General features: G+C 41.4%; 1 long non-coding RNA gene across 1 annotated transcript in view; it reads left to right on the forward strand.

Annotated features, from left to right (window-relative positions):
- Positions 1–630: 630 nt before the first annotated feature.
- LOC306655866 overlaps positions 631–19568 on the forward strand; it is a 34905-nt gene continuing 15967 nt past the window's right edge. The window contains exon 1 of the long non-coding RNA XR_013762332.1: positions 631–1006. This is a non-coding gene — a long non-coding RNA (uncharacterized lncRNA). The remainder of the gene's footprint in view (positions 1007–19568) is intronic.

Raw genomic sequence — 19568 nt, forward strand, 5'->3', positions numbered from 1 at the left:
ATTCAAGGTTATTCAGCAAACATTTATTGAGCTTCTTTGTTATGTTGGGTTATGGCTGAGAGCTTGATGAATGAGATTGCTATGCTTAGGGAGTTTACCTCCTAGTAGGAGGACAGATTGTGAGCAACTGAAGAGCATATGAGCGGGATGACTGCATATGGTGTCATGAAGGAAGTAAACAGGTGATGTGACAGAGCACAGAAATGGAGCAGGAATGGCCCAAGGCTGAGTGGCCAGGGAGGGCCTCCGAGGGAGGTGAGGAGTTGTGTTGTGAGCAGAGGGATATTTGGAAAACTGAAGGGAGGACAATGTGGGAAGAACAGCGAGCTTTTGTGGTTGTACTATTAAGGTCAAGGACATGGGGAGAAAGAAAGTACCTCATAGCAGCCAAAAGAAGCAAGATTTAAGGGAAAGGGGGGGGGATATTTGCCTCCATGGAAAATACAGTGTATTGTGTTGCTAAAGCTAGCACACTCAGCAGGTCAGGCATGTTAAATGCTTTACCGACTTAAGATTTTCAACTTGGGATGGGCTTATTGGGATGTAACCTCATCTAAATCAAGGAGTATATGTATCTGGAAGGACTTGTTTTTATATTTTTATGGGAAATTCCAGAGCATGCTGGTTTCCTGATGAGGATGATCTAGCAGAGGAGGAGATATTAAAGAACCAGTCGAAAGGGCTGCCTCAGGGGACAGTTTCACCAAGACAAGAGAATGACTGAGATCTGAGCCCCCACCCCACCACACCAGTGGACAGATAACCTCTGCATGGGAAGAGGAAGGACTTTCTCAATTGATATGAAGGATATGATGCTGAAGATGCACATACAGGGGACCAGGAACTGGGCCTTGGGTGACCCTCCCTGTTTCCACCTGTTCTTTAGTTTCTGTCTCCTGCAGTCCAGATACACACAGCTGTGTTCTGCCTGAGATTTCCATCAAAACCAAACTTGTAATCTTTCTTCACTTCCCAAACCTGCTTCTTCTCCTGGCCTTGCACAGTGGTAGGCATTTAGTTATTGAAGACTGATTAATTTAATGCTACTGAAAGTAGTACGATGTACCATCAATGCAGTCTCCTTATTTATTCAGATCTTAATAAAAAACATATTTTCCTAATCAGTGGCTTATACATCAGAGAGTGATTGCATGTGTTCTTGTATTTTCTTACAGAGTAGGAAGGATAGGCAGTCTGGATCCACCTTTACAAAGAAGGAAACAGAGGTTTGGAGAAGTTGCTCAAGTGCAGAATGTTTTTCATTCTAGAAAGCTCATTTTCTAACACTGTTCAAGATTTTGATTTGCCATCAGAAAAAGGGAATTGGCAGTGAACTTATCTTTTAGTCTATTGGGAGCAGAATGCAGTTTCCAACGCTCATGTGTGCATTATTTCTTTAGAGAGACATGTTTTAAGAAGCAAAGAAAAATGTTCTAAGAAATAAACCTATTTCAGGTCAAACAATGATTAGCTCAGAGAAGGTGGGGATGAAAAGATATCGATATATTCTGCACACAGAACAGTACATAACCCATAGCCCAGTGAAATGGCCACTGGGTTGCACTGTGAAGGAGGAGTAGTCCAAAAAAGCAAACAAAAAAAACAAACAAAGGCAAAATACATCATGAGTGTACCCCTGGGGTCAGGACCAGGGTTTCCTTTACTTTCACTTCTCTTTTCATTTTTCCCATATGAAAGGAGTGTCTTCACTTTGTCCACTGATATAATTGGGTCCACATCTAGGTATCCAATCAAGAGTTGCACCTGGGCAGAACTTGATAACACCTGTCTGAGGCACAACCTCTGGTCATACCTGATATTCTGTCTGGTTCTCACAGGCTCTATTGCGTTATTTGTCAGAATATGTTACATTGGGCCACCCTCTTTCTTAGGCTGAATCTCCTTAGGAAAAAGTACTGTTTCTTTCATAGAAAGATAACAATATTTAATTAAGCACCTATTCCTGTGTACCAGCAAGGACTGGAGAATCATTCCTTTCTTTACATATGAGGAATTCAAGACCCCATACGTTGAGACTTGGTGGTCAGATGTAGAGACAAGCTGACCATCCCCAATCTGTCCTGAGTCTGAGTCCCTGCCTGGGTTTTCCTAGGCTTCCACAGGTTTTTCTCCTGCATAGTCCCTCATACCCCATTTCTCTTCCTACTGCCCAGAACTGACTGTTAAGACTTTTTGTGGGAGAACATTTTCAGAAGCATTGACAAAAAAAAAAAAAAAAAAAAAAGACTTCTTTCTGTTTAACTGTTTAATTATATTTCTGTCCATTGCAAGATTTCTATTTTTATTGGTGGTTGAAATGCTAAATCCCCAGGGAGAACAAATTATGCCATTAGCCATTAGTCAACAATTATCTCAATGGAACTACTTTCCCTTTTATTTATTTATTAATTTTTATTATTTTTATTTTGTTTTTAGATATACACGACAGTAGGGTATATTTTGACATATTGTATATACATGGGATGCAGCCCATTACAATTTTTTTTAAATTTTTAATTTTAATTAAAAATCATAAATTTACAGAGGGCAATGTTGTTTGATTCATTTTGTTATTTTTCCCCTTCCCTCTCCCCTCCCACCCCTCTTTTCCCTCTATACATTCCTTTCTTCCTCATTCTTACCACCCTCCTTATCCCTAACCCTAAACCTAACCCTAACCCTAACACTAACCCCCCCTACCCCCCACCCCCGTATGTCCTCATCTGCTTATCAACGAGATCATTTGTCCTTTAGTTTTTTGAGATTGGCTTATCTCACTTAGCATGATACTTTCCAATTTCATCCATTTGCCTGCGAATGCCATAATTTTGTCATTCCTCATGGCGGAGGAATATTCCATTGTATATATATGCCACAGTTTCTTTATCCATTCATCAACTGAAGGGCATCTGGGTTGGTTCCACAATCTGGCTATAGTGAATTGAGCAGCTATGAACATTGATGTGGCTGTATCTCTGTAGTATGCAGATTTTAAGTCCTTTGGGTATAGGCTGGGATAGCTGGGTCAAATGGTGGTTCCATTCCAAGCTTTCTGAGGAATCTCCATACTGCTTTCCAGAGTGGCTGCACTAGTTTGCAACCCCACCAGCAATGTATGAGTGTACCTTTTTCCCCACATCCTCGCCAACACCTATTGTTACTTATGTTCTTGATAATCGCCATTCTAATTGGGGTGAGATGAAATCTTAGGGTAGTTTTGATTTGCATTTCTCTTATTACTAGAGATGTTGAACATTTTTTCATATATCTGTTGATTGCTTGTACATCTTCTTCTGTGAAGTGTCTGTTCATTTCCTTATCACATTTGTTGATTGTATTATTTGTATTCTTGGTGTAGAGTTTTTTGAGTTCTTTATAGATTTGGGATATTAGCACTCTATCTGAAGTATGATTGGCAAAGATTTTCTCCCACTCTGTAGGCTCTCTCTTCACATTACTGATTGTTTCCTTTGCTGAGAGAAAGCTTTTTAGTTTGAATCTATCCCAGTTATTGATTCTTGCTTTTATTTCTTGTGCTATGGGAGTCCTGTTAAGGAAGTCTGTTCCTAAATTCTTGTGGTTGAACATGTTGTAGAGTTACACTGGTCATGTACTAATATGTGAGTATAGGAAAGTTACGTCCAATTCATTTAATGTCTTTCCTATTCCCATCCCTGTCCCTTCCCTTCATTCCCCTTTGTCTAATCCAATGAACTTCTACACTTTCCTTCTTTATCTTCCCTTGTTATGTGTTAGTATTCACATTTCAGAGAAAACATTTGACCTTTGGTTTTTTGGGGCTAGCATATAGTCTCCAGTTCCATTCATTAACTGACAAATGCCATAATTTCATTCTTCTTTATGGCCCAGTGATATTCCATTGTGTATATATATCATATTTGCTTTATCTATTCATCTGTTGAAGGGCACCTAGGTTGGTTCCATAGCTTGACTATTGTGAATAGAGCTGCTGTAAACATCGAAGTGGCTGGATCACTGTAGTATGCTGATTTTAAGTCCTTTGGGTATAACCAAAGAGTGGGTCAAATGGTGGTTCTGTTCCAAATCTGCTAAAGAATCACCATACTGCTTTCCAGAGTGGTTGCACCAATTTGCAGTCCCACCAGCAACATATGAATGAACATTTATCCTCACATCCTCACCAACATTTATTGTCAAATGTATTCTTGATAATTGCCATTCTGACTGGAGTGAGATGGAATCTCAGTGTAGTTTTAATTTGAATTTCTGTAATTGCTAGAGAGGTTGAACATTTTTTTGTATGTTTTCTCATTCATATTTCTTCTGTGAAGTGATCCTTCAGTTCCTTGGCCCATTTATTGATTGGGTTATTTGTTTTTTTGTTTTGTTTTGTTTTTGTGATGCTGGGGATTGAATCCGGGGCCTTGTGCTTGTGAGGCGAGCACTCTACCAACTGAGCTGTATCCCCAGCCCTATTTGTTTTTTTGGCGTTCTTTATATAACCTGGAGATTTATGTTCTATCTGAGGTGCATGTGGTAAAGATTTTCTCTCATTCTGTAGGCTCTGTGTTCATGTTCTTGATTGTTTCCTTTGCTGTGAAGAAGCTTTTTAGTTTGATGCCATCCCATTTCTTCCTTCCTTCCTTCCTTCCTTCCTTCCTTCCTTCCTTCCTCCTTCCTTCCTCCTTCCTTCCTTCCTTCCTTCCTTCCTTCCTTCCTTCCTTCCTTCCTTCCTTCCTCCTTTTTACTTTTTTTGGTACTGGGGATTGAACCCAGTGGCACTCAACCACTGAGCCACATCCCCAGCCCTATTTTGTATTTTATTTAGAGACAGGGTCTCACTGAGTTGTTTAGGACCTTGATTTGCTGAGGCTGGCTTTGAACTTGTGATTCTCCTGCCTTAGCCTCCCAAGCTGCTAGGATAACAGGCATGTGCCACCATGCCTGCCCATTTATTGATTCTTGATTTTACTTCTTGTGCTCAGGAAGTCTGTTCCTGAGCCAATATGATGGAGAGTTGGGCCTACTTTTTCTTCTAGTAGATGCAGAGTCTCTGGTTTAATGCCACAGTTCTTGATCCACTTTGAGCTGCATTTTGTGCAGAGTGAGATATAGAGGTTCAATTTCAATGTACTACAAAGGATTTTCAGTTTTCCCATCACCATTTGTTGAAGAGGCTATCTTTTCTCCAAGCATGTTTATGGAGCCTTTTTCTAGTTTGAGATAACTGTATTTATTTATTTATTTATTTATTTATTTATTTTTTTTTTGCAGTGCTGGGGATCAAACCCAGGGCCTTGTGCTTGCAAGGCAAGCACTCTACTGACTGAGCTATCTCCCTAGACCTGAGATAACTGTATTTATGTGGGTATGTCTCTATATCTTCTGTTCCATTGGTCTTCAATTCTACTTTTGTGCCAATACCATGCCGCTTTTGTTACTATAGCTCTGTAGTATAATTTAAGGTCTGGAATTGTAATGCTTCCTGCTTCACTTTTCTTGCTGAGTATTTGTTTTGGTTATTCTGGGCCTCTTATTTTTCCCAAGTGAATTTCATGACTGCATTTTCTATTTCTATGAAGAACATCATTAAAATTTTAATAGGAATTTCATTAAATTTGTATAACACTTTTGGTAGTATGACCATTTTGATAATTAATTCTGCCTATTCAAGAGCATGGAAGATCTTTCATTCTTCTAAGGTCTTCTTCAATTTCTTTCTTTAGTGTTCTGTAGTTTCATTGTCAAGATCTTTCTCCTCCTTTTTTAGATTGATTCCCAAGATTTTCTTTTTTGAGGTGATTATGAATGGAACAGCTTCCTGATTTCTCTTTCAGCTGATTTGTCATTGGTGTGCTGGAACACAATTAATGTATGGGTGTTAATTTTATATCCTGCTACTTTGCTGAATTCATTTATGAGTTCTGGAAGCTTTTTGGTGGACTTTTTGAGTCTGTTTTCCTAATGTAGAATTATGTTGTTGGCAAATAAGGATAGTTTGAGGTCTTCTTTTCCTATTCATATCCCTTGAATTTCTTTCTTTTGTCTAATTGCTCTGGCTAGGGTTTTAAGGACTGTGTTGAATGTGGTGAAAGAGGGCATCCATGTCTTGTTCCAGCTTTTAAAGGGAATGCTTTCAATTTTTCTCCATTTAGAATGGTGTTGGCTTCAGCCCATACAGCTTTAACAATGTTGAGGTTTTTTCTATTATCCCTAGTTTTTCTGGTGTTTTGAACATGAATGGATACTGTATTTTGTCATATGCTTTTTCTGCAACTCTTGAGATAATCGTGTGGTTCTTGTCTTTAAATCTGTTGATGTGATGAATTACATTTATTGATTTCCTCATGTTGAACCAACCTTGCATTCCTGGAATGAATGCTACTTGATCATGGTGCACTGTCTTTTAAATATGTTTTTTATGTAGTTTGCCAGTATTTTATTAAGAATTTTTGCATTTATGTTCATGAGGAATATTGGTCTGAAGTTTTCTTTCCTTCTACTTTTAGTAAAGGAGTGATTTCCACATTGTATTGTTTGATATTAGTACATATTGCAGAAAAAGAAACTCCGCTTGAGTTGTATTAACTCTAAGAAATCATTTCCTTTTTAATAGGATTTCTCCACACCTTGGGCTCTCCCAAATAGCATTTCTTAACATGTATATGAAAAGGTAAATTTCTGAAGGATTAGTTCTGGGTGCTTTTGCTCTCTGAGAAAGTCTCTGTAAAAAACAGTGCTGAATTTTCCAGGAAGATGTGGATTTGTGCTGGCCCACACTCAGAAGCTCAGTGGCCCTGGGTAAGCTGTGAATTGCTTTAAGATTCAATTTCCTTATCCAAAAGAATGTTAATAATCCTTACCTCACATTAAATGAGAAAATATGATTATTTTTAATGAGAAAAACTGTAGATAGGAAACATGACCATTTCATTTACCAGGTGACTTTAGTATTAGTATTTGTTCATTCCTCACAACTTTGTTGGGCACCCACTACCAAGAGGTAGGACTCTGGAGCTTGTGGAGCTCAGTGTTCATGGACCAGGTGACCCACACACATTGCTTGCTTCCAGATTTAAGTCTCTGATAGACGGATCATGTGGCAAATGCCCACACTCTGTGTTGGGGGCATGGGACTCAACAGAAGAGAGAGAGAGACAATATATAAACTGGATTATTTTCACATTTCAGGATAAAACTTTCTTGGTAACTGCTGGATATGATTGTGCATATTTTATTTCTGACTTACATTTGCATTTCTAAGAGTTTTTTTTTTAATGTTGATGGACTTTTATTTTATTCATTTATTGTAAGTGGTGCTGAGAATTGAACCCAGTGCCTCACACATGCTAGGCAAGTGCTCTACCACTGAGCCACAACCCCAGCCCTGGTTGGTTGTTTTGTGTGCTCTTTTCTTTAGTTTTAGATCAGGGATGGACTCATACGTTTTTGTTATGCTTGACTTGGCTTTATTTTGTTAATATTTTTGTTGTCACTTTTGTCTACATTCTTCCATGAAAAGCTTGCTATTTATTTCCAGTCTTTCTTGCCTCTATTGATACTTTCATCGTTATGAATATTCCTTTGGAAGAGTCTTTGCCTATACCTATAGTTTTGGATATGCAACATCACACTTATTCCTCTAAATAGCTTTAAATTTCAGTTTTTATTTCTTTTTATCCTGAGTTATTGATAAGTTTTATTCTATTTTATTTTTTTAGTTTTTAGAGTTAATTGATTTTTTTTTTGCTTATTATTTTATTTATTTATTTTATTATTGACTTTTACTGCATCACAGAGAATAATTGCAGCCCAAATGATTTCCACTTTAGGGGATTATTTGACATTTTCTTTGTGACACTCTATATGGTCAACTTTTGAGATTTTGTGAAAATGATATATGTTCACTACTTATATGGAACAAAATTTTATGGGCACCCATAAACACACATGGTTTAGAAGTCAATATTTATTGATTTGGTGATGTACTGGCCATGGGATAAGAAAGGAGGGGCAATTTATAGATAATTTCAAGTTCTGATTTGTGTAACTGACTGATGGAGATTCCACTGAGATAAAGACACCAGAGAAAGTCCTAGCTGGTGAAGGTCAAATGGTAGGCTCAGCTGGACAGGTAATTTTGCTGTAGTTTTGTGATACCCGAGAGGAGGAACCAAAGTAGGGGAGGAAGGCTGATTAATTGGTCTGGAAGCTACAGGTAAGGTCAGCACTGGGCACAAAAATGGATGATGCTTTGTCATGTAGATGACATCTGTGACTGTGGCTAGACAGAGAGAAAAGAAAGAGGGGTAAGAGGTAAGAGTGGTATTGAGCAACTGACACTCAGAGGTGGCCAAGGAGCAGCGTGGGAGTCTAGAGACGTGGGGAGATAGTTCCAGGAGGCTGTCCTCACGGAAGCCAGGGAAGAGTCTATTTCCAGAACAAGATCTGGATGAAAGTCAGCTGTTTTTTTTTTGTGTTTTGGGGATGCCATTTTGATTGAATTAAAAGGAAATGATATGGTTTTATTGCTGCTTCTTTTTTATAGCTGAGATTTTTCTTCTATAATTCCAAACATCTTTTCCACAAAATAAAGAGGTTTTTTGACTGAACTGCCTGGGGATACTCTTCACTAAATTCATTAGTAGATGAAGTGGGTGCTGAAAATTTAAAGTTATGCTAATGAAAAATTTTATGGTTGTGGGGGAGGCAATGTCCACACAGGATTTCAGCATTATTCCACCATGCAGTGATTTTAGTATTCATCACGCACCTTTATGCATGGTCTGTACCGTGCCTGTTAATCACTGTTAACAACAGCGTGTGTCTGAGATCCGGGCAGGAAGCTCTGTGGTGAGGATGACAGTCGCTCACCAGAGTTAACCAAGATGAAGTGGTGGTAGACACTCCATTTAAAGTCTCACTTAGCATTTTTAATTCACCTCACCTTGGGTGGCAAATGCAGTTTGCATAATTCATGAGAGGGGTTATGGTGGGAAAAAACACAGCAGAAGGAAAGAAGCACAAGCAAATTGATTTTCTTTTAGAAAATGCAAAAACAGCTGGTGGAAGGAACTGCCAAACATAAAATCACAGTTTTTATGTCAGAGCTTAAAAGGACCCCAGAGAGCCATCATTTGGCTCACTTCTCTCATGACACACTGGAAGAACCAAAGGGTCCAAGGTCACCTAGTGTGCCTGAGAACCTCACCCCCAGGGAGTTAGGGCTGCCACTACCAGGTCATCATAGTGTCTGCTCTGAAGCCCAAGTGGCAAATACCTGCACTGCTCATCATTTGACCTGTTCCCTCCACTGAGAGTGTTTTCCCACTAGGTTGACTTGTCATTAAGTGCTCTGTGCTCCCCTGCGGCCCTCTCTGCCCCTTTGAGCAGGGGACATCCCCAAGCTTCAGTCAGATTTCCCAATGTCTGCCGATCTGTCTAAACCAATAGGGCAGGTGCCCACTTAAAAGCCAGGGCCCCCTGCATGAACCTGGCAAGACCCCACCATCTGACTTGTACTGGGCCTTGTTAGTTAGTGCCCTTGTTGAGCTTCAGAAAATGACTACCCAAAATAGACCGCTTTGGACTCTGAATGGAGAACCTGGGGAACAGCAAATGCAGGGAAGGGCTTCCCTGATGTTCCCTTATCTACTTGAAGACCAGATCTGTCAAAGAGGATCACAACTGCCTCTTGCTGAAATTTCATTACCCAGATAAGATTAAACTCATATCACAGAGGAAGAGATTGAAAAGAAACCCCAGACCTAGAGCACAGAGGAAGTCTGTTCTAGGGCATTTTCTGTTCTCTGGGTTCATTCATCTTCCCTAAAAGTCATTTATTCTACCACTTTCCTCTCCTCTATGGAGAGGGTATTCAAGGCTCAACCATCTGGCCCTGCTTTGAGTTTCATATTTCCATATTGCTCTGGTGAACATTGGCATGCTTAAAATTTGCATGCCTTTTCTCTTATTAATCTTTTGTCAGTTTATTTCGGCAGACTCAATTATCCAACTTTCAGAGAGAAAGTTTGACCTTCCCTGTACTCTCCTCTATGGAGGTACCTGTGTATGTTCAGGAAGAGACACTGAAGGCCTGGAGTGCTGCCCAGGTCCACAGGATGGGCCACCATGCATCAGCACATGCCTGTGCCCTGCACCAACCTTCAGAGCATAAAATATCTGTTCCCGCTTCCCTCTACCTTCCAAATCTTATGCAAGTTGCATTCTCTGGCCAGGGGTACCTGGAAGCACACAGAGGCAAGGACTGGGAAGTGTAGTTCTAGTGTCCTTTCACAGACATGGTGCAAACTGCCACAGGAATGCAAGGAAGAGAAAGCAGTATTTTAAGAAGACAGTGAATCTATTTTTTGATATGTTGAACCTGAGGTATCTCTATGACTTGCTAGAAAGAACTCTGGTAGACAAATGACAGTTCTAGAATAAAGGACTACATTTAGGAAATATCAGTTATATACGTTGGAGTCAGCAAAGGGTTAGGGTTGTTTCAAGGAAGAAGAACCCTTGAAAACTCTGGTAATTAACTGGGCATCATGGTGCATGCCTGTCATCCCAGTAACTTGAAAGGCTGAAGCAGGAGGATGGCAAGTTTGAGGCCATCTCACAATTTTTTAAGACCCAGTTCAGTGCTAAAATGCCCCTGAGTTCAATTTTCTGTATCAAAAAAAAAAAAAAAAATAGAGTCTCTATCAGTCAAATTTACTGTATAATAAACAATCCCACAATCTCAGTGCTTTGCCGGAATTCTTATTTTTACCTTGTGGTATACATTGGTGCTGAGGTAGGAGGCTTGCTTGTTTGAGGCCAACCTGGAACCTTAGCAAGATGCCATCTCAAATATTAAAAATTGAAAATAAATAAATAAATAAATAAATAAGTCATCGATGTCCTGCTTTATGTAAACAGATGAAGGGTAGAGTACTTTCCTGTATTTGCTTCTTATTTGCCTTTAGGCAATGATCCTTATGCAAAAAAGGCACATTTCGGAGGTGACATATTCTGGCCTGCACAATGCTGAGTTTGGTGGTCACCTCTCAGCCCTGGCTCTGCTTCCATCTCCTCAGTCAGTAACTTGCCTCATGGAGCAGCCACTGCAGGGGACATGCCAGTCGTGTGATAGGGAAGAGCAAGCTGGCAAGTTGTAATTGTTTTTTAAGTGTTAGCCTGAATGTGCAACAGATAACTCGTACTTCCTCTGCATTTGCTGAGAGTCTCAGGGATGACCATATACTAGTGTGGTAGGGATTTGCCCCTCCCACACGGGGCACCAATTATACACTCTGTCTCAGTGCCCAACTGGGGACAAAATGATCCTGACATGGTATAAAGGAAAAGATCAGAGAGACCAGAAAAAAATTCACAGAAAATCACTGTGCTTAAATTAGAGGTAGGTAAATCACAAAGGCGAACTACCTCATTAGCAGGCAGGTAGGGTGGGGTGTTGGTGGAGGCACCAGGCACATTCGATGGTGAGTGAGAGGCTGCTGGGAGTGCTGGGCCCTAATGCAAATGTCATTGCTGCAAAATGTGGCCTCAATGCATTAGCCTTCGTCCTGGAAAGAAATCTCTCTAAGCATTAAGTGTGATTTCTTAACTGAATATGAGTTGTAAATAATTGATTTCTCCCCCAGGCTATAATTTCCAAAAGAACTCTCTCATTTTCTTATTAATGTGTAGCTTAGATGAGGAAGAGTTGAATTAAGATGCCGACTTATCCAGAGACAGCTTTGACTGCAGCTTACAAAGAACTACAAACATTCACAGCACAGATCATACACCTGATCACAGGTCATGCAATGAAGACTTAAAATTTAAAAAGCTGTTCCCACAAAACGCAGGTCTGACAATAACACATGGCAGAGCATGAAGGGTTTGTGTAGAGTGAGGGGAAAAAGTGTCCGAATTTGGTAGGCTGCCTGCTGGCCACAAGTCCTGGTGGTTGGGGGAAGAGAACTTCCTATCTCAGAGATCAAAGTTTGTTTATTTGTTTTGATGCTGGAGATGGAATCCAGAGCCTCACACATCTAAGCAAGTGCTCTACCACTGAGCCACACCCTTTGCTCTGCAAATTTTTTTTCTGTGGAGGCAGAGAGTAAACACTTCAGGCTGATGGTACCAGACCACATGGTTGATCCAGACACAGGAAACAAATGGAAGCAGACTTTCCATGGGAAATGGGCTTTCAGCAGCTCCCTCACTGTCCCTCTTGGTCTAGTGTCTTTGACTCAAAGTGAGCCTGGCCCATTTGGCTTCCCTTTCTCCCCTAGTCTGCAGTTGTTTGTGTGCCTTTAAGGAGAATTGGAGCTGCTAGTTACCCAAGTTCTGCAGTGACCCTTCCTTTCCATCACTACTGGCCTCCAGCAGTGGCTGCCTGTGAATCACCTCAAATAGCACTAAATTCAGTAACAATGGCTACAAAACAAACCACATGTGCCCCTGCCGCTGGTCTGCTTCTGGGTCCTCTGCCAACCTCACCTGCTGCTTAAGGGTGAAGCTGCTTATCACACTGGGTTGATGTAGCTTTAGTAAATAATAAAGCACAACATTCCTCCTGTGAAAAATGCTCTAAGACACATGTCCAAGGATAAGAGTAAGTACGGTGTCACACAGGTGGGTGGCATGGGTTGATCCATGGGTACTAAGTTACAGTCAGATACCAGCAAGGAGTTCCTGGTATGCTCTTGCACAGTATTTTGACTATAGATAACAATAATGTACTATATATTTTATGGAGCTTAAAGAACTAGAAAAGGCAATCAGCAATCATGAAATTCATTTGGAAAAATAAGACACCTGGAATAGTCAAAGAAATCCTTAGCAAGAAGAGTAAAGCAGGAGGTATCACAATACCAGACTTTAAACTATACTACAGAGAAATAGTAACAAAAAAGCATGATATTGGTACTAAAATAGACAGGTGGACCAACAGTACAAAACAGAAGACACAGAGACAAATCCACATAAATACAGTTCTCTCATAATAGACAAAAACACAGAAAATATACATTGGAGAAAATATAGCCTCTTCAATAATGGGTGCTGGGAAAACTGGAAATCCATATGTAACAATATGAAATTAAAACTCTACCTCTCACCCTGCCCAAAATCGACTCAAAGTAGATCAAAGACTTAGGCACTAGAACAGAGCTCCTATGCCTAAAAGAAGAAAAAATAGACCAAATCCTCATCATGTTGGCTTAGGGCCTGACATCCTTAACAAGTCTCCTAAAGTGCAAGAAGTAAAATCAAGAATCAATACAGGAGGAGGCACGCAGTGAGTTGCTTGGACTCCTAGTGACCGCACTGGAATAATGGGCGGCTGTCTGGAGGAAGAGGAGTGCGGCGGGTCTCTGGGACTCAGAGTGATTGTACGGGGCCCCAGGTGGCTGCTCAGAGCAGGGGCCGCATAGCCAGGCGATTAGGTGCAGAACAGGGTCCCAGGATCTAGGAGGCTTCTTGGTGGAAGAGCTGCACAGAGACACGCTTAGGGGCGGAGCGAAGGTTCCAGGACTGCGGGCTGATTCTCTGACGAGGGGCAGCCTAAGGAGATTCATCTGTGAAGGGTGAGGCTCCCAGGCCCAGGAGGTAGTGGCCGGGCCCCGGGGAATTTTGCAGAGGAAGGCAGCCCGGCCCAGGCGGTAGCTGTAAATTGAGGGGAACCTCTAGGAAGGGAACTGACCAGCGAGACCTCCCCACGGGGTGAGTCTTCCCTACCGGGTGAGGATTCCCCAAAAGGATGGTAAAACCAGAGACACAGGCCCAAACAGACCTTGCCTCAGCCTGCAGCCTAGTTCCCCTTTGGATGACCATTGGTCAACAAGTGGAGACACCTCTGCCCACTAGCAGGGAATATACCCCACCTGAAGGCCACCACTCCTAGAGAGGCAGCTTCCTTGTGGAGCACTGCATTATCAACTTCCTCCAAGACTTCAGCCTACTGAACGCTAAGAGGGGATATATATAGAAATCTTCAGGGACATTGTAAGTCAATAGAGGAAATCTGCAATATCTCAGTGGTCCACTGATACCTGAACAATATGAGAAAACAAGGAAAGAAAATGCCGCAAACAAATCTAGATGTTACATCAATAAAACCCAGTGACAGCATGGCAGAAGAAATGACAGAAAAGGAGTTCAGAATGTACATAATTAAAATGATCAGGAAAGCAAACGATGAGATGAAAGAGCAAATGCATGCACTGAATGATGAGATGAAAGAGCAAATGCAGGCATTGAATGATCGCACCAATCGACAGTTAAAAGGAAATACAGGAAGCAAAAGATCATTTCAATAAAGAGTTAGAGATATTGAAAAAAAACCAAACAGAAATCCTTGACATGAAGGAAACAATAAACCAAATTAAGAACTCCATAGAAAGCATATCCAGTAGGATAGAACACCTGGAAGACAGAACCTCAGACATTGAAGACAAAATATTTAACCTGGAAAACAAAGTTAAACAAACAGAGAAGATGGTAAGAAATCATGAACAGAATCTACAAGAACTATGGGATATCATGAAAAGGCCAAATTTAAGAATTATTGGGATTGAGGAAGGCCTAGAGAAACAAACCAAAGGAATGAACAATCTATTCAATGAAATAATATCAGAAATTTCCCAAATCTGAAGAATGAAATGGAAAATCAAGTTCAAGAGGCTGATAGGACTCCAAATACACAAAATTACAACAGACCCACACCAAGGCACATTATAATGAAAATACCGAACATACAAAATAAAGACAGAGAGTTTTTCAAGATGGCGGCCTAGAGGGTGGCTGCATTACGTGTTGCTCCAGAACTCAGGATTCAAGAGAGGAGATATTGAGACGCTTGGGACCAACTCAAAGTAGCCGGGTGACTCTCACCCCCTGGGGGGCATCCCGGATGGGACAGGGGTCCTGGAACGCAGGAAACTTTGTGAAGTAGAACTGCCGGCGAGACGCCCTCCCCCCGCTGGAGCGCCATAGAGGAGGCCGGTCGGCACAGCGCTGAGACTCGGAGCAGCCACTGGGGCTCCGGCGGCTGCCCGGGGGAGGGGCGGGGAGAACTGTGTGGACTCAGGACACCGGGGCCTGCCCTGAGGAGGAGGAGAGGAGCGTGGCCACTTGGATTCGGAGAGACTGCGCCAGAGCTGCAGGCGGTTGCCAGAGGAGAAGCCGCGCGGCGAGCTGTTTGGAATCAGAACGACGCTTCTGAACCCCGGGGCCTGCCTGAGGACAAGGAGGAAGAGGAGCAGCCGCTTGGATTCGGGTGACTATACGGGAACTACAGGCGGTTGCCAGAGAAGGGGCTGCGTGGCGAGCTGTTTGGACCCTGACCACTTCTGAACCCGGGGCCTGCCCGGAGGAGTAGGAGAAGAGGAGAAGGAGCGCGGCGGGTCCTTTGGACTCGCAGTGACTGCATTAGCGCTCCAGGCGGCTGCTCAGAGGAGAAGGCGAGTGGTGAGTTGTTTGGTCTTAAAGTGACAGCTCCTGAACACAGGGGGGCTGCCTGGAGGAGAAGCGTGGTGGGACGCTTGGTCTTGAGGGACCACACCAGAGTTCCGGGCGGTTGCCCAGAGGACCCGTGCAGCGGGTCACGTGGATTCAGAGCCACTCAGAGGGACTGCTCCTGAACACCCGGGGGGTTATCTGGAGAAGAGGAGGAACGGGCAGGGTCACTTAGACTCGGAGTGATTGATTGCCCTGGGCTACGGGTGGTTGGTGGGAGGAGGAGGCACGAAGTGAGTTTCTTGGACTCCTAGTGACCGCACCGGCATACTGGGCAGCTGGGAGGAAGAGGCCTGTGGCGGGTCTCTGGGACTCGGAGCGATTGTTCGGGGCCACAGGTGGCTGCTCAGAGGAGGGGCCACGCAGCCAGGCGATTAGGTGCAGAACAGGGTCCCAGGATCTAGGAGGCTTCTGGGTGGAAGAGCCGCACAGAGACAGGCTAAGGGCGGAGTGAAGGTTCCAGGCCTATGGGCAAATTCTCTGAGGAGGGGCAGCCTAAGGAGATTCATCTGCGAAGGGTGAGGCTCCCAGGCCCAGGAGGTAGGGCCGGGCCCCTGGAAACTTTGCAGAGGAAGGCAGCCCAGCCCAGGCAGTAGCTGTAAATTGAGGGGAACCTCTAGGAGGAAACTGACCAGCGAGACCTCCCCACCGGGTGAGTCTTCCCTGCTGGGTGAGGTTTCCCACAAGGACGGTAAAACCAGAGGCTCAGGCCCAAACAGGCCTTGCCTCAGCCCACAGCCTAGGTCCCCTTTGGATGACCATTGGTCAACAAGTGGAGGCACCTCTGCCCACTAGCAGGGAATATACCCCACCTGAAGGCCACCACTCCTAGAGAGGCAGCTTCCTTGTGGAGCACCACATTATCAAACTCCTCCAAGACTTCAGCCTACTGAAGGCTAAGGTGGGATATATAGAAATCTTCAGGGTCATTGTAAATCAACAGAGGAAATCTGCAATATCTCAGCGGTCCACTGATATCTGAAAACATGAGAAAACAAGGAAAGAAAATGCTGCAAACAAATCTAGATGTTACATCAATAAAACCCGATGACAGCATGGCAGAAGAAATGACAGAAAAGGAGTTCAGAATGTACATAATTAAAATGATCAGAGAAGCAAACGAGGAGATGAAAGAGCAAATGCAAGCATTGAATGATGAGATGAAAGAGCAAATGCAAGCATTGATTGATCGCACCCAATCGACAGTTAAAAGAGCAAATACAGGAAGCAAAAGATCATTTCAATAAAGAGTTAGAGATATTGAAAAAAAAACAAACAGAAATCCTTGACATGAAGGAAACAATAAACCAAATTAAGACTCCATAGAACGCATATCCAATAGGATAGAACACCTGGAAGACAGAACCTCAGACATTGAAGACAAATATTTAACCTTGAAAAACAAAGTTGAACAAACAGAGAAGATGGTAGAATCATGAACAGAATCTACAAGAACTATGGGATATCATGAAAAGGCCAAATTTAAGAATTATTGGGATTGAGGAAGGCCTAGAGAAACAAGCCCAAAGGAAATGAACAACCTATTCAATGAAATAATATCAGAAAATTTCCCAAATCTGAAGAATGAAATAGAAAATCAAGTTCAAGAGCTTACAGGACTCCAAATACACAAAATTACAACAGACCCACACCAAGGCACATTATAATGAAATACCTAACATACAAAATAAAGACAGAATTTTAAAGGCTGTGATGAGAAATGACCAAATTACATTCAGGGGGAAACCAAACGCATATCAGCAGATTTTTCAATCCAGACCCTAAAAGCTAGAAGGTCCTGGAACAACATTTTTCAAGCCCTGAAAGAAAATGGATGCCAACCAAGAATCTTATACCCAGCAAAACTTTACCTTCAAATTTGACGATGAAATAAAATCCTCCATGATAAAAAAAAAGCTAAAGAATTTACAAAAAGAAAGCCAGCATTACAGAACATTCTCAACAAAATATTCCATGAGGAAGAGATGAAAAACAAAGAAGCAAATCAGCAAAGGGAGGAATTATCCTAAAGGAATTGTCAAATAAAGGAGGAAACAAGTTGTGTCAAACAAATAAATAAACAAAATTTTAAAAATGAACCAAATGACCGGGAAACCAAATCATTTCTCTATAATAACCCTGAACGTTAATGGCCTGAATTCATCAATCAAAGACATAGACTGGCAGACTGGATTAAAAAGAAAGATCCAACAATATGTTGCCTGCAAGAGACTCACCTCATAGAAAAAGATACCATAGATTAAAGGTGAAAGGATGGGGAAAAACATACCATGCACATGGACTCAGCAAAAAAGCTGGAGTATCCATCCTCATTTCCGATAGTGTGGACTTCAAGCCAAAGTTAGTCAGAAGGGATAAGAAGGTCATTTCATACTGCTTAAGGGAAGCATAAATCAGCAAGATATAACAATCATAAACATCTATGCCCCAAACAGTGGCTCATCTATGTATGTCAAACAAATCCTTCTCAATTTCAGAACCAAATAGACACAACACAATAATACTAGGTGATTTTAACACGCCGCTCTCACCACTGGACAGATCTTCCAGACAAAATTGAGCAAAGAAACCATAGATCTCAACAACACAATCAATAATTTAGACTTAACGGACATTTATAGAATATTCCATCCAACCAAGAGTGAATACACTTTCTTCTCAGCAGCACATGGATCCTTCTCTAAAATAGACCATATATTATGCCACAAGCTAATGTTAGCAAATACAAGAAGATAGAGACACTAGCATGTATTCTATCAGATCATAATGGATTGAAGTTAGAAATAAATGAAAGAGTAAAACACAGAAACTATTCCAACATCTGGAGATTAAACAATATGCTATTATATGATGAATGTATAACAGAAGATATTAGGAAGGAAATTAAAAATTCTTAGAGGTAAATGAGAACAAAGAAACATCATATCAAAAACCTCTGGGACACTATGAAAGCAGTACTTAGAGGGAAATTTATTTCATGGAGCGCATTTAATAAAAGAAGTAAAACCTCAACAAATAAACAACCTAACACTACAGCTCAAAGCCTTAGAAAAAGAACAGAACAGCACCAAAGTAGTAGAAGACAGGAAATAGTTAAACTCAGAGCTGAAATCAATGAATTGAAACAAAAGAAACAATACAAAAAATTGACAAAATAAATAGTTGGTTCTTCAAAAAAATAAAACAAAATTGATAAACCTTTAGCCACACTAACAAGAGAAGACGAGAGAAAACCCAAATCACTAAAATTCGGAATGAACAAGGAAATATCACTACAGACAGGATTGAAATACAAAACATAATTAGAAGCTATTTGAAAATCTATACTCCAACAAATAGAAAATTTCAAAGACATCAACAGATTTCTAGAGACATATGAATTGCCTAAACTGAACGAGGAGGACATACACAATTTAAATAGACCAATTTCAAGTACTGAAATAGAAGAAGTTATCAAAAACCTACCAACAAAGAAAAGTCCGGGACCAGATGGGTTCTCAGCCGAGTTCTACAAAACCTTTAAAGAAGAGCTCATTCCAATACTTCTCAAAGTATTCCATAAAATAGAAGAAGAGGGAACCCTCCCAAACTCATTCTATGAAGCCAATATCACACTGATACCTAAACCAGACAGAGACTCATCAAGGAAAGAAAATTTCAGACCAATATCCTTAATGAACATCGACGCAAAAATTCTCATCAAAATTTTAGGCAAATCGCATACAAAACATATTAAAAAGATAGTGCACCATGATCAAGTGGGTTTCATCCCAGGGATGCAAGGTTGGGTTCAACATCAGGAAATCAATAAACGTCATTCACCATATTAATAGACTTAAAGTCAAGAATCACATGATTATTTCAAATAGATGCAGAAAAAAAGCATTTGATAAAATACAGCACCCCTTCATGCTCAAAACACTAGAAAAAATAGGGATAGTGGGAACATTCCTTAACATTGTAAAGGCCATTTATGCTAAGCCCATGGCTAATATCATTTTAAATGGTTGAAAAACTGAAAGCATTCCCCCTAAAAACTGGAACAAGGCAGG

The sequence above is a fragment of the Sciurus vulgaris genome, assembly GCF_902686455.1.
Source record: "Sciurus vulgaris genome assembly, chromosome: 3".
NCBI classification, from domain to species: Eukaryota; Metazoa; Chordata; class Mammalia; order Rodentia; family Sciuridae; genus Sciurus; species Sciurus vulgaris.